A 21,539-nucleotide genomic window follows, 5' to 3' on the forward strand; every position below is an offset into this window, starting at 1 on the left:
CTCAGTACCCTGGGAGGGAGAAAATGCTGCAGAGGGTGGCCCAAAGATATTTTTGGCCTGGTATTCACTGAGAAGTTCAGGACTACTGTGCCTCTTACCAGAAAGCCAGCCCAAAGGGGGTACCGAGGGCCCCCCTTGTGCCTTACCCAACCATATTGGCCTGGATCTGGTCAGGCCCCTGGAGTAGAGCAGTATGGGCCACAAGTACATTCTCATCATAGTTGACTACACAACACGGTACCCCGAGGCTGTCCCTTTGTGGACTGCCACTGCCCCTGCTATCGCTAACGAACTCCTGAAGATCTTCGCCAGAATTGGACGAGCACATGAGATACAGACAGACCAGGGAACTAATGTAACATTGAGGTTAATGGCTGAGCTGTGCCCCCTGCTAAATATCCATGCCTTCAAAAACCCCTGTTCACCACCCCCAGATTGAGGAGTTAGTGGAGTGGTTCAATGGGACCCTGAAGTCGATAATGGAGGACAACCTCCAGCACTGGGATAAGTTGCTGCCCACACTACTCTCTGCCATACGAGAGGTCCCACAGGCATCCACTGTTTTTTTCCTATTCGAACTACTCTATGGGAGGCAGCCTCAGGGAATTCTGGACCTCCTGAGAGAGACTTAGGAGAAACAGGAAACCCAGGTCAGAGGATCTATCCAGTACATACTGTGGTTTTAAGAACAGCTCCAGGAACTGGGTACCTCAGCGCCGGACAACCTGTTGAGGGCCCAACGCGCCCAAGAGAACCAGTATAACAGTAGAATAAAGATGAGGACCTTCGAGCCCAGAGACCAGGTCCTGTTGTTATTACCATTCTCGGAGTCTAAGCTGCTGGCCAAGTGGCAGGGCCTCTTGGTAACCAGATGGGTAGGGCCTGTTGACTATGAGATACAGTTACCAGGACACCAGAGAGATGTGCGGGTCTACCACATGAACCTCCTCAAGGCCTGGAAGGAATGGGAAGACCTGATGATTGCCTCATACCCTCTGGAACCTGAGTTGGGGCCACTGGTTGACAAACACTCTGAGTCAGGGCCAGTGGCAATCAGCCAGGAGTTCGATCCCAAACAGCAGAATCAGGTATGATGGCTAGTATCAGCCTTCCCCACTGTCTTGTCAGCCCGGCCAGAGAGAACGAATGTGACGAGCATTCACATCACCACCATCCCTGGCCAGAAGGTGAGAAATAACCAAAAAGATGTGGAGGGTTATACAGAAGGAACTAGAAATGATGCTAGCCCTGGGAGTGGTCAGGGAGTCCAGGAGTTAGTGGCGGAGCCCCACAGTCCTTGTCCCCAAGCCCAATGGAGCAGTCAAATTCTGCATTGACTTCAGGAAGCTGAATCCCATCTCTTGGTTTGCTGCAAACCTTATGCCCTGGGTGGACAAACTGCTTGAGCGACTGGGTGATGCGGAATTTATCTCTACATTAGACCTAATCAAGGGATATTGGCAGATCCCTTTGACACCAGCCTCCAGAGAGAAGACGGCCTTTTCCTACACCATTTGGCCTATATCAGTCCAACATGATGCCTTCTGGGTTGCATAGGGCCGCAGCCACATTCCAACAGCTCATGAATCAAATACTGAGCTCCCATCATTCATACATCACCATGTACATCAACTATATTGTAATCTATAGTGCAGGCTGGGAGGAACATCTCCAACACCTCACCAGCATGCTGCGAGCCCTGGGAGACACAGGCCTCACCGCAAACCCAGCCAAGTGTCACTTGGGTCAGTGGGAAGTGACTTACTTGGGCTACACCATGGGTAAGAGAAAGCTACATTCCTTAATAGAAAAGGAGCAGGCCTTAAGGGACTACCCCACCCCCACAACAAAGAGACATGTATGGCAATTCTTAGGGCTGGCTGAATATTACCATCATTTTGTACCCAAGTTCGCCACACTTGCTGCCCCACTGATAGACTTGACAAAAAACTTCCAACCACAGAAAATCCAGTGGTCAGAGGACTGTGAGGCCACCTTCCAGGCCCTATGAGAGCAATTGACTTGGGAGCCAGTGTTGTCTCAGCCTGACTTCACAAAATCCTTCATTCTCCAAACGGATGCTTCGGAGGTAGGTCTTGGAGTGGTGCGGTCTCAAGAACTAGAGGGGGAGGAGCATCCAATCCTGAACCTCAGCCACAAGTTGTTCCCCCACTATTCCACAATAGAATGAGAGGCCCTTGCTGTTAAGTGCACAGTCGATGCCTTAAGGTATTACCTCTTAGGGAACCTCTTTCTCATGTACCTGACCATGGACCCCTCTGATGGATCTATAGTATGAAGGAAAGCAACACGCAATTCATGCAGTGGTACCTCTCCCTCCAACCTTCTGCCTTCCGCATCCTGCACCAGCCAGGGAAGGCCCATGCGAATGCAGACTTCTTCTTTGGGGCGAGAGGAGAAGAGGGGGAAGGAAGACGGCCCCCAGGCAGCATCTTAATGGGGAGAGTGTGTGAAGGGGGAGAGTGTGTGACGGGGTGTATCAGCCCAACACTGGTGCATCAGGGGTTAATGCTTCTCTCTTGGCCAAAGAGGCCACACCCCCTCAGCTCTTCTGGGCATGCTCCAGCTGGAGACAGGATATAAAAGGCAGCAGAGCAGCTCAGTCTGGGCTGACTGCTGGTGAGGAAGAGAGTGTGCTGCTGACTCCTTGGGGAGGAATGCCTGTACTCCAGGACATAAAGGCCAGTCAGACAGAGATCGACCCTGACACACAGGCTCGGGACACCACAGAGAGAGGAGAGACCACGGAAACCTGGCGATTGCAAACTGCAGAGAATCAGGTAGGAAGTGACCCAGGGAAACTTTGTGAGAAAGTGGTTGTAAAACCAGAGACAGGCTCAGAATGTTTCAGTAGGATCCCCACTGAGCTGGTGGTGGGCAACCCTGCCACTGACAGGGCCCTGGGTTGGGACCTGGTGGAGAGGCAGGCCCAGGTCCCCCTATCCTGGCCACTAGCCATGCTGGTGTGGCGGCCCAGCTCACCTGCACTATTGATTCTGACTGCTTGGCTGCACTGCCCTGATAGCAAGGGCTGTATTGCTGACTCTGGCCACTAGGCTGCATTGCCCTGCACGCAAGGGCCAGGCTACTGACTAAGGCCACAGGGCCACGCAGCCCTGAGACTGGGGGCAGCCCTACAGACTCAAGCATGGGGCTGTAACGCACCTCTCCCCTGCCCCCAAATGGTGACTGAGTGTATCAGCCCCACAACAGTTTGTCACAAAGAAACCAATCAGTAGTTTGAAACAAGATGGGGAGCAATCACTGTCCCAGCTGAGGAAGAGGGAAAGCTGTGCTTATCCAAGCCCAGGAGGGGAGCGGGAGCTCCCCTGTGCTTTTAGCAAAAGGAGAGAGCTGCAGTTTCCCAATTTCCCCTTTCCTCTAAACCAAGGTTCCAACTAATGGTCTATTTTAGTATCTTGTCTATGACAAGCAGGACACTTCAGAGGAAGTTGTAAACAGCCCATCTCTTTAAAAAAATGCACATACATATGCAATTCCTGGAGCTGGCTACCCACAGAAACCTCAGGAATTATGTCAACACTTTAAGGAATCAAGCCAAATCAGTGCAGTAAAAATATACGTGCAGCTTGGTCAATCTCCATTGCCAGTTCCTAATCTGTAGTCCCAACCCCACAGTCCTTATTCAGCCCCATGGTTGAGTCACTGAAGAGTAGGCCTTGTGTTGGGTTAATACAACTGATACTATACACACACACATGCACAAACATATATGTATGTACTGTGACAAAGTTCCTCCTCTGCCTTGGTGGGTCCTGCGCTTACTGGCAGATTTTCTTGCCTCAGAGGTTCACAGCAGCCCTCAGTTTGCCCACGTTTGTGGCTCAAATCTGCCATTCACTCAGTTAGCCTCATCACTGGCCCGCACGGAGAAAGGAAGGAGAACAATCCCCGCGGTCTCTGCTGATCCACCTAGTGGATCGGGGAACAGGCCAGAGACCTTCCCCTCTGGTGGAACCCACAGTCCAGTTCAACTCCACCGGTATCAAGTAGGGAGTTGGGGGGTAGAGGGATGGGGGGAACCCGGGCCTGCCCTCTATTCCGGGTTCCAGCCCCGGGCCTTGTGGATTGCAGCTATCTACAATGGCTCCTGTAACAGCTGCGTGACAGCTACAGCTCCCTGGACTACTTCCCCATGGCCTCCTCCCAACACCTTCTTTATTCTCACCGCAGGACCTTCCTCCTGATGTCTGATAATGTTTGTACTTCTCAGTCTTCCAGTAGTACACCTTCTCACCCTCAGCTTCTTGCGCCTCTTGCTCCCAGCTCCTCGCATGCACCTCAAACTGAAGTGAGCTCCTTTTAAAACCCGGGTGCCCTGATTAGCCTTCCTTAATTGATTCTAGCAGCTTCTTGATTGGCTGCAGGTGTTCTAATCAGCCTGTCTGCCTTAATTGTTTACAGAAAGTTCCTGATTGTTCTGGAACCTTCCCTGTTACCTTACCCAGGGAAAAAGGACCTACTTAACCTGGGGCTAATATATCTGCCTTCTATCACTCTCCTGTAGCCATCTGGCCTGACCCTGTCACAGTATACATGTGCACACAAACCAATTTGTCCTGCACGGGCTCAACACTCGATTCTGAAAGTATAAGGACTGCTTATTCTTCGAATATCCAACCACACAACCATAATTTTAGACATTTCTCTTTTCTGATTATACATAATTAACCACTTGGTGGCACTGTGGACACTGGGCAGATAAGTCCAGCTGTTAATAATGCTCGTCACATCTATCATGTAGGTTAAATGCCAGTTTCATAGCAACAAGGCAATAAGATCATGTTTAAAAATCATGAGTACCAAAAGACAGCTGCAGCAGCAAAGGATAACTTGATTCATCTCTCACTGTCGTCAAAATACAGACCAATGTCCAAGTGCTGCGTGAAATTCCAAAACCATGCCCGCAGCAGCCTGAAGATTATTTCAATTTCTAACCGACAAAATCCAGCATGCAAGTTCCTTAGTTACCAGCTCGGCCCAATCAAACTTTAAATTGACCTTAACAAAAGTATTGGGCAAATGCACCTCAGATCCATTCACTTTGTATGGCTGACTCCAGGGATAAATTTGTCCCATTATGTCTGGACTACAAGTACATTTCTTGCATATACTAAAGGGCTGGGAAATGGTAGCTCATATGAACCAGATGACAAGACCTGGTTACAAAAATATGGGGGATAATGAAGATTCCTATTGTAGATTAAAGGTTGACTAGAGTATGAGAAGTATTTGTTTCTTCCTGATGCAGGTATCAACAGCATTATTGAGAACTTGACAGTGTATATGTTTGGAATAAAAACTTTTAGAAAACTTATAATGTTGCTTCAAGGTACTGTATTGACACCTTTGGAGAATGAAGAGAACTATACAGTCGCTCACAGAACACATAGGCAGCAGCAACACAAACTCTCCTCCCCCTCTCCCATCAGCGTGCCTCAACTGTGTATTAAGGGAATTGTCTGCTCCAACAGACACCCCATGGCTTCAGTTAGGTAGGAATTTTGGTTAGCTGGATTTTGGTGAATTGGGGTTTTTTCAGGGTTATACATTAACCATCAAAAATTCTGTTCAAATCCTAATTCAACAAAACCGTGCCACCCAGGACTTCAGGTTTCTCACTATGCTGCATTGCAGAGTCACTCAGATCTTATTAGTAGCAAGAGGATAGAACCCAAATCCTCCTACTCCAAAATCTCAGGCCTCTACCATAAGATTTAAAAGGACAATCTCTCTTGAATGCAAGCTCTTTAGGTCAAGGACTGTCTCTTTGTTCTGTGTTTGTAAAGCACCTAGTACAGTGGGGTCCTGATCCATGATGGGATTCTAGGCAATATTGCAATACAAAGAAATAATAATAGCTCTTAGCAAGATAAGGCCGATGACACACATTTGAAAAGCTGTGCTTCCATCCAGCAGGGAGTGGTGGTACACATGCATACTAGCCACAGATTACAATATTTAAAGGGATCCCACCATAGCATGAAGGAACGCCTCTCTTTGCAAGTATTTCTGCAAGCGTCACATACTTCATATATTTCTCTTCCTCCTTTTTTTGTTTTTTAATTCTATGAAAACAGAATTGTTTTCCTTAGAAACATTTTACATGTTTCATGCACCCCTAGAAATCCCATTGACTTCAGTGTTAAACAATTGTATGTGCAAGGAATATTCCTAGGAATTGAGGGTCTGATCCTATTTCCATTGACATCAATGGCAAAACTCCCATTGACTTCCATTGCAGCAGGCTTTCAAAATGAGGGAAGACAAATAAAATATACATATTGGCTCAAAGAGAAGTTGCTCTAAGTAAGTTGTTTCTCCATGAAACATCAACATTTGTTGGTTTTTGTGTGTCACTTAGTTACCGCAAAACCTGGAAATTCAGACTTCAGGGTTTCCATGGTGGCTACTCAGGTCTGGTCAATCCCACAGTGTTATTTTAACATTGATTTGCTGGATTAAAATCCCTTGGTTTGTTCTTTCAAACAGTAGTTTCATTAAAGGCGTCAGTCTAAATGGAATCATTATGACTCTTCCATTGAGATCATACCATCTCCATTAATGGAAGGCCATGAGGCAATATTACTCAACTCTCATTGGGTCTCGCTGCAGTGCAACTCTTAACAGTTCTTCCATTGAGGTCAAATGAATGGAAGTACATGAGACAGCCCCATTATCTGTGGCACATTGATGAGACAGACTGTAACAGCGGCTCTATCTGTCAGTGCATACCAAACAAGTCCTTAATCTGTGGATCCCCAGTGCTGAGACATTCCAGTGTATTGTGCTAATGCACAGAAAGTTGTGGATCTGAGTATGGAGAATAATTCTCAAAGTATTACAAATCCTGAAGGATAATAGTAACTGCACTAACCACAGGCAGGGACTGGTTTTTTTCTAACTTGTTCTATTGCTTTGAATGATGGGGGGAATCTACCTCCAAGCACTAAAACCACAGGATGAACTAACGAGCTGCTAGATATAATTTTAAAAATCAAAATGCTTTTCAAGCTACAGAAGCTCACTAATGGGTCTGAAACCACAACTTTCTTCATTTTTAATTGTTTTTGTTATAAAATAAAATACAGTTGGATGTATTTCGCCCACCTCACCCCCCCAAAAAATGTAAAACTAAACTGAAAGGACAAGGAAAACATCTATCACCACTATTATTTCACAGTTTGGAATTCCACATCACCATTTTGAAACTGAGGGCAGGTTTACACTTAAAACTTCTGCTGCTATAGCAATGACAGTTAGGGATTGATTTTTTTTTTTTTACATTACAATGCCACTAAAACCCCTAGCATAGACACAGTTTATACAAGCATAAAAGTGCGCAGGCTGGTATAGCTTATTTCACTCAAGAAATCGGTATAAGCTATACTTGCAAAAAGTACTTTTTTGCTGGTGACGCTAGGAAGGTTTGTCTGTATAGCTATGCATCTACTGCTTTATTGGGCTGGCAAAACTTTTCTTAAAGGAACCTTTTCTTAAAGGCCTTAAAGGAACAGCTTCAGCTACTTTAGGGCCCAAATGTGGGTTCTATTAAAAAAAACTAAATAACCCAACAGTCCTTGAGTTATCAAGTAAATTCTTCAATCACCCAAGGCTAGACTCTTCCCAAAGCCACCTCCCCCATAAATTAAAGGAACAGTTGTGTGCCTTTTATTGCGCCCTGTGTTTTCTTGTACCATTAGCTTTCTATTCAATAGCTTTTTTTAAAATCCTAGATGGCAAGCTCCTTACATCGGGCCTGACTTCAATGGAACTAATAACAGTTCTTCTATCGAGGTTGTATGAATTCACATGTAACATGATTTATTTGTATCATCAACTTTAATAGAAAGTGCAGCAAAAAACTCCACACTCTCACTGTGAGCTTTACTTTACTGCTCCAACTTACAGGCTAGCTGTAAGAACCTAGCCTTAAAACTAAAGTATACTGTGTTTGCGCATCGGAGATGCAAGGGCCTTTTCTGAGCAGGCTTCTCCTACAGTCCCTGGGCGCATTCTATCTGCCTCAGCACTCAGTAGGCAAAATGCCTCCAGCCAGCCCTGGTTTGGTGCTACCAGTGCAAAAGCCAAATATAGCCCAGCAATATTATACAGCAATATTACTAAACCTTTAAAGGTCAAGTTTTCTGTGACAGTCACTGCCATGTACATTGGCCAAACTGGACAGTCTCTACATAAAAGAATAAATGGACACAAATCAGACGTCAAGAATTATAACATTCAAAAACCAGTCGGAGAACACTTCAATCTCTTTAGTCACTCGATTACAGACCTAAAAGTGGCAATTCTTCAACAAAAAAACTTCAAAAACAGAATCCAACGAGAGACTGCTGAATTGGAATTAATTTGCAAACTGGATACAATTAACTTAGGCTTGAATAAAGACTGGGAGTGGATGGGTCATTACACAAAGTAAAACGATTTCCCCATGTTTATTCCCCCCCACACACACACTGTTCCTCAGAGGTTCTTGTCAACTGCTGGAAATGGCCCACCTTGATTATCACTACAAAAGGTTTTTTTCCCCCTCCCGCTCTCCTGCTGGTAATAACTCACCTTACCTGATCACTCTCGTTACAGTGTGTATGGTAACACCCATTGTTTCATGTTCTCTGTGTATATAAATCTCTCCACTGAATTTTCCACTGAATACATCCAATGAAGTGAGCTGTAGCTCACGAAAGCTTATGCTCAAATAAATTTGTTAGTCTCTAAGGTGCCACAAGTACTCCTTTTCTTTTTGCGGATACAGACGAACACAGCTACTACTCTGAAACCTGTGTACTTAGAGTTTACCTGAAAAGTTTCTAGTGAAAAGGATAAACTCATAACTAGAGACTAACAAAGATGACTTCACATTACCGGGCAAGTAGAATTTTTTCAGTATTTGTGTGTTTGTTTTTACGTTTTCTGTCAGTTTAACATTAATGAAAGATGATGGCTTGACAGCACTGGAGACTATTTCAGCTGCAACTCTCACCCTGCCATGGCTCAAACATAGGCTACGAAGTGTGACAAGGACCCAAGAAGAGAGACAAACAAATCATTCAGCAGTAGGTGTAAAATGCTGCTGGATTCACTCCATTAATGTAAATGGCCCTTTCTGCAATCTCCATTTCATGATTCTTTATTTTGATGTAAATAATTTTCATCAATAAATGAGGTGGCATTAAATTCACTTTGGGTGGAAAGAACTTTGGGATTAAAATGAGCAATGTCCCTCAAAATGGGTAACTTTGAGAGGTGTGATTTAGAGCATGCCTGAAACACTGCCTCACAAACCTCTCTCAGCTCTGTTGTGAGGGAGCACCTATGAGGGTGAAAGAACAGTTCAGTCTCTGTGGTCCATTCATTCTTTGGTCTTAAATGAAAGGGCAAATTAGGTAGTGCCAATCACAAAGGTGTTTTTCTTTAAGTTGTGGACACCCTGTTCACTAGGAACTCCTCCATTACCTATGAGTTTCATATATGTCATTAGGCAGCCAATATATTGGAAGAACTTTTGGTCACTATTTGGGGAAGTTGAAAATATTCCATCAAAACTGTTTTTTGACAGAAAATTGGGTTTTGAATTAAACATTGTTTTGGGGAAAGTGCCTGCAACAGAAAATTTAGATTTTTCGTAGGAAAAAATGAACACCCCAAACCAGGGAGAGCACGTGAGCCTGGCCAATACAGAGTGGGAACAGAACTACAGCTCCAATGGGCACTGCAACAGCATTTCCAAATAGAAATATTTTGGTTTCAGTCAAAATTTTTCATTTTGCAAATTTCTGCTGAAAATGGGGGAGAGGGGTGTCATAAATATAAAGGGAAGGGTAAACACCTTTGGAATCCCTCCTGGCCAGAGGAAAAACCCTTTCACCTGTAAAGGGTTAAGAAGCTAAGACAACCTTGCTGGCACCTGACCAAAGTGACCAGTGAGGAGACAAGATACTTTCAAAAGCTGGGGGAGGGAGAAACAAAGCCTCTCTCTCTCTGTCTGTGTGATGCTTTTGCCGGGGACAGAACAGGAATGGAGTCTTAGAACTTAGTAAGTAATCTAGCTAGATATGCGTTAGATTCTGATTTCTTTAATTGGCCGAGAAAGTAAGCTGTGCTGAATGGAATGTAGATTCCTGTTTTTGTCTTTTTGTAACTTACGGTTTTGCCTAGAGGGATTCTCTGTTTTGAATCTAATTACCCTGTAAGATATTTACCATCCTGATTTTACAGAGGTGATTTTTTTTACTTTTCTTTTTAAGAATCTGAATGCTTTTTTCATTGTTCTTAAGAGCCAAGGGTTTGGGTCTGTGTTCACCTATGCAAATTGGTGAGGATTTTTATCAAACCTTCCCCAGGAAAGGTTGGTGTAGGATTTGGGGGGGAAAGACATTTCCAAACAGGCTCTTTCCCAATTATATCCCTGTTAGACATTTGGTGGTGGAAGCGAAAGTCCAAGGGCAAAAGGTAAAATAGTTTGCACCTTGGGGAAGTTTTAACCTAAGCTGGTAAAAATAAGCTTAGGAGGTTTTCGTGCAGGTCCCCACATCTGTACCCTAGAGTTCAGAGTGGGGAAGGAACCTTGACAGGGGGAAACATTTTTTCAAGCAGCTGTAGTCACTATGAATCCAAGGTAGATTGTAACCAGTCACTGGAGCTAAAAGGTTCCATGTCTTCTATTAGCAATCTCCTGAGCCTTTCAGTCCCCTCTATTTGGCCAACTTAATTTTAGATTAAGTTGGCCTTAATTCAGGAGCTGATTTTCAGAGGCATTAAGCTCCTGCCATTGACTCCCAGCTGAAGTTACGAATGATTGGCTCTTCTGAATATCTGGCCCTTTTATCTCTTAAACAACAAAAACTATATATAAAATCCAGGTCATAGAATCATAGAATATTAGGGTTGGAAGGGACCTTAGGAGGTCATCTAATCCAACCCCCTGCTCAAAGCAGGACCAACCCCCAACTAAATCATCCCAGCCAGGGCTTTGTCAAGCCTGACCTTAAAAACCTCAAAGGAAGGAGATTCCACCACCTCCCTAGGTCTGTATGCTCAATGGGAGGACTATTATCCCGTCAAGTCATTCGGTGAGGTAACATGTCTTTATGAATTAGCTTTTTTTCAACCTACCAAATGCTGTGGAATAGATCATTATAAATTGCATCATTGTTATTTGAATTGCCTTGTAGTAAACATAACTCATCCCCTTCTGGTGAGTTGTCTAACTAAGAGTCAAGGAGAGTTTTCTCTAGCTTATAGCTATTGTACACAAAGTTTTGTTTTGTTTTCAAGTAACTGAGCTCTGTGGGTCAAATTCAGAGCTGATGTAAGTTGTTGTAACTCCATTAGTTTCAATGGCATGGCAACTGCTTATACCATCTCTGAATTTGGTCCTGTATTTGCAGCAAAACAAATTATAACACCAATTTAATTTTCCCTCATCTCAGACATGGTTGGAAATTTGCTTCATTAGTTTGCGAGGCACTCCTGTTCGCATGGGTTTGCTGCATTGCTTGAACAGAGAGAAGGGGCTTGTCAGGGCTTTCTCTTTTTTAGTTCTATGTATCTATGGGCAGCAATATACAGGTTAGGCCAAATTCAGATCTGGCATAAGCGGGTGCAACTACACTAATTTCAAAGGAGTTGCACTTGCTTATATCAGGTTTTAATTATGCCCGATATATGTGCTGTCTGCAGTGCTACATGTACACTGAGTCCCCCACACCCCACCCCACCCCAACCAGCCTGACTAGCATGGGAGGATAAAGAGTAAATGGTACCTGGATTCAATAAGATTTCAACTTCTCATCTTCTGCCATGACACTTCCTCCCATGTCACCTCTCTGGGCCTCCGTTTCCCCACCTGTAGCATGGGAATGATGCTATTTACTCTCCTTAGTCAGGTGTTTTAAGATCCATGCATAAAAAGTGCTGTATAATACTTAGCTCTAAGTATTATTTTTATTCCAATTCCCCAACACCTTATAATAAGGGTCCATTTATAAATAGTTTATAAGGGGTTAATAAATGATTAACTGATGTTTTTAATAAATGGTTAGTCAATTGTTTCAGAGGCCAACAGATCAATAGATGTTTGTAACTATCTATAATAACTTTTCATGCCTTTAATATGCCTATGATATTCATTAATTATTAATCTTTTATGAACCATTCATAAACGCATCCTTGATATAAAGTGTGAATGACTCAGGATTTCTTACTGACTCACCATAGTATCAGGCACCCCTTAGACATAGGGATTCTGCCTTAATCTGCCCTCTGCCCATCTGCAACAGCATTACAGAACTGGCATTTCATTATCCATTTATGAGGATTTCTTAAATTAAACGCTAACAAAAAAAGAGAGAGGCTGTTATTGATGGGATACTCCTGGTGTGTCTTTTAGGCCTGGATCCACAAAGGTACTTGGGCACCTAAGACCTGTTTTTAGGCATCACGGCAATCCACAAAACACCTGCTCAGTTGCCACCTAAGTTCCTGCAACTGGACAATTTTGCTCTTCTATAAGACCTTCTCAGTCCACATTGCCTAAGCCACATCTCTTCTGCTTTGGAACTACTGGACTAGTGACTAGCCTCTCCCTGAATTTAAGACTGCTTCATGTCATTTTCAATGATGCATTGGCAGGTGACTGGATCTAGACGACAAGTTTTTTCCACCTCTAAGTTCTACAAACTCACCTATCTTGTGCTTATTTTATCTTACCTATAAAACTTACTTATAACTTAGTTAACCTGGGATGAATCTTTAGACAAGTTTAAATCAAAGCTTAAAACTCATCTTTTGGCTTTGCTCTATAACCTAGGACAGCAGAGCTGTATAGGAGGAGGGCAGAAGATAGTCGTAACAGACACACAAGCCCATACATTACAGGGTTACCTCTACATTATCTCAATACCAGTAAGAGATGACGAGAGGGGAGTGGAGCTCTTTTCTATATCTGAGTGATAACTGACTTTTAACTCGGCGATAAGAAAAAAGAGCACAGCCTGGTGCAGTTTTAGCCCAATGGGAAGATGATAACCACAAGAAGGGCTAGTGGTGGCTCTATGGAGGGAACCTCCACCCTGCTATTGTAATCAACATCACAACGGTACAGCTGTGAGTGTTGTAGTAAACCAGTCCCAGCACGCCAAGAACCAGGCTCTTGGGTTTCCGTGAAACACTCGCATGCTTTGAATAAGCAACATGACTTTTTTGTTTAAACAAGGCTGGTAGATTTTTTTTTTTAAAGTGTGTAATTATAGCCCACTGGTGTGTTACAGGGCTCACTCTGTGCCTGAGCTGCAGTATATAGGATTTGTTACAGCCACTAACTATGGTGCTTTAGCAGCTCATGTTTTAGGCTTTGGAGGTGCCTAGTTCAAACCCCAGCGTGTCAGACAAGATAGCAGCCATCACATAAACACAAAAGATACAAGATATAAACAGATTAAGAGTAGTTCCAAAATCAATCAGAGGGGTTGTCTAGCAGAGTGTGTTCCCAGCTAACTGTGCCCCCTGGGTTTCTCAGGCCCAGGACCTGGGGTAACCTTTCTAGTCCATCCTTCCCTCAGAGGGCATTGAAAACTGGCATGTAAGTCCACCCTGTCATCTGGTGTCATGTCACCCATATGAGGCAGTTGCCTCATGCCCCCTGCTTGCAGGCTGCTGCCCCTGTATCCTGCTGTTGCTATTATTAGAGCTGGTCCCTGACAGAAACAGCCTGCTTTTCAGGGCCAGCTTCCCAGCCTTCCCTTCACAGACCGTTCCCTGCCTGTTGCTCACAGTCTCATAAGAACATAATGGCCATATTGGGTCAGACCAAAGGTCCATCCAGCCCAGTATCCTGTCTACTGACAGTGGCCAATGGCAGGTGCCCCAGAGGGAGTGAACCTAACAGGTAATGATCTAGTGATCTCTCTCCTGCCATCCATCTCCACCCTCTGACAAACAGAGGCTAGGGACACCATTCCTTACCCATCCTGGCTAATAGCCATTAATGGACTTAACCTCCACGAATTGATCCAGTTCTCTTTTAAACCCTGTTATAGTCCTAGACTTCACAACCTCCTCAGGCAAGGAGTTCCACAGGTTGACTGTGTGCTGAGTGAAGAAGAACTTCCTTTTATTTGTTTTAAACCTGCTGCCCATTAATTTCATTTGGTGGCTCCTAGTTCTTATATTATGGGAACAAGTAAACTTTTCCTTATTCACTTTTTCCACACCACTCATGATTTTATATACCTCTATCATATCCCCCCTTAGGCTCCTCTTTTCCAAGCTGAAAAGTCCTAGCCTCTTTAATCTCTCCACATATGGGACCTGTTCCAAACCCCTAATCATTTTAGTTGCCCTTTTCTGAACCTTTTCTAATGCCAGTATATCTTTTTTTGAGATGAGGGGACCACATGTGTATGCAGTATTCAAGATGTGGGCGTACCATGAATTTATATAAGGGCAATAAGATATTCTCCATCTTATTCTCTGTCCCTTTTTTAATGATTCCTAACATCCCGTTTACTTTTTTGACTGCCACTGCACACTGCGTGGACGTCTTCAGAGAACTATCCATGATGACTCCAAGATCTTTCTCCTGATCGGTGGGCAGCAATCGATCCAGCGGGGGTCGATTTATCGCATCTAGTCTAGATGCGATAAATCAACTGCTGAGCCCTCTCCCGTCGACTCCGCTACTCCACCAGAACGAGGAGCGCAGGCAGAGTCGACGGGAGAGCGTCAGCTGTCGACTTACCGCCGTGAAGACACCACGGTAAGTAGATCTACGTACGTCAACTTCAGCTATGTCATTCACGTAGCTGAAGTTGCGTTTCTTAGATCAACCCTGTGCGGTAGTGTAGAGAAGCCCTCAGACAATACACCCAAGCCCTCCTGCCTGACAGTCATTTGATTTTCTAGTTCAACAGGCATCATGGAGCCCTCTACAGGCCAGATTCTGAAATGGCTCCCTTTCCCTCCCAGAATGGACTATGGCCCAATCCAGCTCAGTCTGGGGAGGGTAACCAAGTAATGAGACATCAAGTTCCTAATACTATGAACTTGGGCCCAGATTAGGGTTACTACCGTTAAAATGCACAAAAAAAAAGGCACCTCCCTCTCCCCCCACCACACAAACACAAAGCAAGCCTGCCACAACCTCAACCCCCAACCACATGCCAACTCTGCAACACCTTTCCCCCTCCCACCTTCAACAGGCACTTATAGTACCTAGAGAGATAACACATATAGATAAAATTGATAACATCATTTTCTTACTTAAACTGCAAAAGTGAGAATACTGCAGCATCTTTAGCTGGGCACAGAAACTTTTAACATTAGATATCCCAATGTATATTGTGATGATAATGCAAATCTTTAGACCCATGTAAAAAATATGGCAGATTAAATTATTTTTCTGGCAACTAGCATATCCACAAAAAACTGGCCAATCTGGTCAAATACCAGCTAGGTGGTAACCCTAGCCCAAATCCATAAAGGTACTTAGCCACCTAAACCCCAGTTTTAGGCCCAGGTCCTAGTTTTAGCCTCCACTGCGATCCACAAAACTCCTACTCAGCTGCCACCTACCTGTGGTGCCCAAACTCACTAGATACCTTAACTTTCAGGGTAATAGAGGGAGAAGGGATTTGAATAAGGATTTCCCACATTAATTAATAAGTCATTGGAGCAGGGGGACTGGACTCTGGAACTCCCACCTCTCTAGTAAGTGCTCTAACTATCAGGCTATAGACTCATTCTTTCTTTGGCCCAATTATTCTATAATTATTACGGATTCGATTTAGTCACAGAGGTCACGGATTCCGTGACTTTAGCAGACCTCTGTGACTTTTCTGGCTTTTGCTGTCAGTGGTTGTGGCTGGGACAGGAGCCAGGGCTGTGCCTTCGCCCATGGCGGTGGGGCTCAGGCTGTCAGTCCCCGCCCCAGTTATTTTTAGTAAGAGTCACAGATAGGTCACAGGCGCCAGTGAATTTTTGTTGTTCACAACCTGTCCATGACTTTTACTAAAAATAACCATGACAAAATCTTAACCTTAATAATTATTTATCTGCAGTGGAATAGCTTCAGCAGGAAAGACTGTGGGAGCTCCACACCAGAATTTCCCATAGCTCAGTAGTTTGAGCATTCTGCTGGGAGCTGGTGACCACTGTTCACAATTTATATAAGGGAAAGGGAGGAATTGAACCAGGATATTCTACATCCAGAGCAGGTGTGCTAAAAACAGGGTTAAAAGTTATAAGGCAGGCACTGCTGCCGCTTGAGGCCATTTTATGTGGAGTGAGGCAGGCACCTACTCAGCCTCACAAGAAAGGACTTAGGCACCAAAGCCACCGGACTCCAGGAGAAGTGTGCCTGGCTGTGGTCACAAGCAGAGATAGGCACCTCTCATGGGTTAACTTAGGCAAGGAGCCAATCAGCATGCTGGGTTTGTGGCTCACGCTTTAAGGCACCTATCGCTCCCCTTTCATTCTCTAGGGTGCTAACTCGGGATTTGTGGGTCCCAGTGTTTTTGCAGTGATTTTTCCATTGCAGTTAGGCATTGCAGTGCTTTAGTCCCTTAGTCCCTTCTGGTGTCTTTGGAAAGGGGAAGGAGGAGCAGGCCCCTAGAGACCTCTGATCCACAAAACTCCAGAGAAATGCGAAAACCTGGCCAGCAACAGCACTTCACAAAACTCCCTGCTGCATCAGCCTCCACTGGCACAGCCAAACACTTAGTATTGTTTCCCATAGTTCATTGTAATGGATTTTCTTTCTTCACAGCACTATATAATAGGGATTGATTAGCACTGTCTCCTTTGCTACTGTAATACCAGGATTGTTCCCAACACAGGGTAATCATCTCTTCTTAAATAAGAAATATTTCCCTTTAGCTGAGAGGCTTATATAACTACAAGATTCATGCAGAGTAACAATTAAAATGAAAGTTTTATGAGCTTAGGCCCAGATTTTTAGGCATTGTTCCACTCAGTTTTATTTTCAAAAGAAAATTAGGCATATAGGTAGAGGCGGATTACCGTTTTGTGGGGCCCTGGGCCAGAGCAAGTGTGGGCCCCTCCCCACCCCTTCTGCCTGCAGTTGTCCCTTTCCCCTCTCACCACCCGCCCAGCGCTCCTGCCGGGGAGCAGAGGAAGCCCCCGCACCCCAACCCCTCTCCCTGGCAAGAGTGCTGGGTGGGCGGAGCAGGTCGGGGGTAGATTAAAAAATTGTGGCATGTTTAACCTTGAAAAAAGATTGAGGGACAGACCTGATAACAGTCTTCAAATATGTTAAAGGCTGTTATAAAGAGGACTGTGATGAATTGTTCTCCATGTCTACTGAAGGTAGGACAATCAGCTGAATCCACAGCATGGGAGATTTAGGTTAGATATTAGGAAAACTTTCTAACTATAAGGCTAGTTAAGCACTGGAACCAAGGGAGGTTGTGGAATCCCCATCATTGGAGGTTTTTAAGAACAGGTTGGACAAACACCTGTCAGGGATGGTCTAGGTCAGGGTTTCTCAACCCATGATTCAGTACCCCAAATTGGGTCTCCAAAATGTTTCAAAGGGTCATATGGCAGCTCCTATGGCTCCTGTCCCATGGGGCTGGCTGCGTTCACCTCTCTGCTCCAGACCACAACCTCTGGGGTCCCAGCACCACACAGGTTTGACCCAACCTTTGTGATGACAGGAGTCCAGGTAAGCCAAATTTGAGTGAGTGGCACTGCAACCCCATTAGCTAGGTCACAACTCCACTCATGCAAATTTGATCCAGTCAGGGGGGCAGAGCCAAATCTGAGCAGTGCTGCAACCCCAGAGGGTGCAATGCGCTGAGCAGAGAGCCAAGCCCAGCCAGCTCCACAGCACAAGAGCTGCAGGAGCCACCACTGTGGGTAAGTGCCAGAGGGGCAGGATCCGACCGAACCCACCCAGGGCAGGACTGTAACTGGGGCAGGGAGAGCAGGGCAGCCGCCCAGGGCACAAAGCCATAAGGACAGCTCAGGCCAGCCCCACATGGCAGGGCTCAGGGAGGGAACACCATCTCCACCCACTGACTCACCTCAGTGGGCCATCCAGCCTGTCTGGGTTGGGGGGCGGGCACAACCAAAATATATTGCGGGGTGGGGGGGGAGGCATGTGCCCCCACACGCTCCCACCGCCCCCACACATCATCTCTGGTAGGGGATGCACATATGCTTGCTCACCCTAGTTACAGCTCTGCCCCAGGGCCTCCACCCCCAGATTATTTACTGGGTCGCGACAGGCCATAAACATTTACAAATGGGTCCTGAGCCCAAAAAGATCGAGAACCACTGCTCTAGGTATACTTGGTTCTACTTCAGCGCAGGGGGCTGGACTAGATGACCTCTCAAGGTCCCTTCCCTTTCTATGGTCCTATGATAAATTCAAGTACGTGAGAGGATGTACATTTTTGAAATAAAGCAGACTATCACAGTTTCCATAACTCTCAAGTGTAGTGAGCACACTGCAAGAGATTTATTATCACTTGTCAAGTCCTAAAGTTACCTCCAATTCCACACAAATTTGATGTCTCCTCACTTTTATTGTTGAAAATTGTTTAAATCACAAATAATCATGTAGCTGAGGTGACAGAAGACTCATTTACACCAAAGGAATAGTTCCCACAGCATTTGAAAGTGTCCTGCATGATTCATTTCTTTGTGGCCTTCCTATTTGGTCTTTGTCACATGTTCTGCCCCACATTTGGGCCTTGGTAGGCAGTGGCAGATTATCCAATGGGCCAACGGGGCCCATGCCCAGGGGCCCTGGCCAATTGGGGGGCCCCAGCAGAAATCCACGGCAGAACAGCGGAAGCCCGGAGACCTGGCAGAAGCCACGGGATGGACAGGGGTAGCCCCAGCACCCTGACCCGGGACATGGAAGAAGTGCTGGGCAGGGCGGGGTGGGAGAAGCCTGAGTGTCCCGATCCCGGCAGAAGTGCCGAGTGAAACAGGGCAGGTGGGTAAAGCCCCCGCGCCCCCACCCATCCCCAGCAGAAGTGCCGGGTGGCCGAGGCTGGAGAAGCCCGAGCCCCCCAACCCTGGTCCCCCACAGAAGTGCAGGGCAGTGGGGGAATTCCCAGCACGCAGACCCCACTGCAGCCCTAGGACTGGAGGAGCTCTTATTCCCTGCTGTGGCCTCAGGCGTGGAGGAGCTCTCACTTCCTGCTGTGGCCCTCGAACTGTGGCAGGGGGACAGAGCTTCTCTGGTCTTGGAGACGGAGGGGGCAGAAAAGAGCAAATGGGTTGTGGGCTGCAGTGTGGGGGGGGGGGCCACGGGGGAAGGGGCAGAATGGGGTGGGGCTCTGGGCTGGGCCACAGGTGGAAGGGGAGGAACAGGAGTGGGGCCACAGGCAGAAGGGCCCGGGGCCACAGGCAGAAGGGCCCAGGGTCCCAGGAAACCTTAATCCACCTCTGTTGGTAGGTTGAGAGGTAAGGTTTTGTCTACAGTGTAAAATAAAGGTGTCACTCACAATGGCGGTTAGCAATGGTTTTAGCTGAAGTTGCTGAATGCAGTACATGCAGCACAGGACAAACCTTCAGCCGCATTTCATTTAATGCTGATAAACCCTGCTCCAACAAGATAAATGAATGACATCAATGGGTAGTAAATGATTGTCTAGTGGTTCATTTCCTGTTTATGATCTGAACATTTTTTTTGTAAGTGAGGTTTTTCCTTTTCAAGATAATGGATGTTTTTTACTCAGAGGAAGACACATAAGTTTTATCTTTCCAATGTTAAAAATTGATTCAATTAATCTAGCAGTATTTAGTATTTAATTAAAATATGTTGGGGGAATTAGAAGGTTTTCTTTTGTGAGAACCTTGAAAGACAGCAAGGAATATAGTTTCTTGATCAGATATCCCTTTCACTGATCCAGTGAGAATCCATTTTGATTTGGCTGAGTTGCAATGGCTTAAAAGATATACTTTGTGCACTGGCTTTTGTGGTATGACATACAGTAAAAACTCAGAGTTACGAACACCAGAGTTACAAACTGACCAGTCAACCACACACCTCATTTGGAACCAGAAGTACACAATCAGGCAGCAGAGACCAAAAATAAAAATAAAAAATTAAAATAAATTTTAAAAAGGCAAATACTGTACAGCACTGTACTGTGTTAAATGTAAACGACTAACAAACTAAATAGAGTTTTTAAAAAATTAACAAGATAAGGAAACTTTCTCTGCTTGTTTCATTTAAATTAACAGACTAAAAGCAGCATTTTTCTTCTGCAGTAAAGTGTCAAAGCTATATTCAGTCAATGTTCAGTTGTAAACTTTTGAACGAACAACCATAATGTTTTGTTCAAAGCTACAAACATTTCAGAGTTACGAACAGCCTCCGTTACCGAGGTGTTTGTAACTCTGAGGCTCTACTATACTAATGATCCCCCACTGTTCCATTTGGCTTCAAATGGCTGGGTAAGAAAGCTGAGTGACCTCCTAGCTGGCAAACACAGCAGCAGTGATGTAAACAAAACAAGGTCACAAAAGATCAAAACACACCTATTAGGACATAACCGTTCATCTTCCTAAAGCACTGACTTAAAGGTGAAAGCTTCTCTGTCCTATTATGAAGCCTCCCATCTATCTCATCCCCCAGGTCTGATTTTATATAATTTCCAGAATGGGTAACTCTGTTACCATGGCACCTTCACTGGATTTCCTCCAAGTTCCCCATGACAAACAGAAAGCCCTCTATATTTTTCATGGATATCTTAAATTAAACACAGGGGGCATAACATTCCATATGGAAAGGGGCAATAAGGAAAGAAACAATAAAAAAATGGAAAGTCAGTTTAAAGTAACATGTAGTCATCAAAAGAATGATGACATCATTTATGTTGGGAAATCCTATCAACCAGTCGCAGGCAGTCACAGAGGGCCCTCACTATCTTGCAGGATAGCTCTCCAAACGTAAACAGGGTCCCAATTCTGCAAACACGTATGCACATACAAGCCCTCACATTTTGCAGCATCAAAGCCCCTTTAAGGAGATTTTATGAACACGAGTCACACTTGCGATTTTCGCTTATACACAATGTAGGGCCAGATCCTTAGCTGGTGTAAATCAGCATACCAATATACACCAGCTGAGAATGGGTCAAACTATCTGGGGAAAAGAACTGTGTATGATATGAATGAAAGAGATTGGAACAATTAAGCCAAAACCTTCCATATTTATATCCCAGTTCAACTAAAAAATGCAACTAGCTACAGCATGAACGTAAGGGTTCTAAGGTGAATTGGTTAGAAGTGTACATGAGAATCCAAACACTGACCCAACGCAAATACTGGGTATTAACTATTACTATTTTAAGAAACAGCTTCTTCTGTAAAGATATTTAAAGTATGTCTTTAAAGTGCAATTTTAAGAAATAAAAAGATCTTTCCTTTTGCTCAGCATTTTATTTTATAATAAATATACAATGCTCTATGGGGTGGGGGGAATCACCCCATATACCAGC

The sequence above is a fragment of the Chelonia mydas genome, chromosome 1, assembly GCF_015237465.2.
Source record: "Chelonia mydas isolate rCheMyd1 chromosome 1, rCheMyd1.pri.v2, whole genome shotgun sequence".
NCBI lineage: Eukaryota > Metazoa > Chordata > Testudines > Cheloniidae > Chelonia > Chelonia mydas.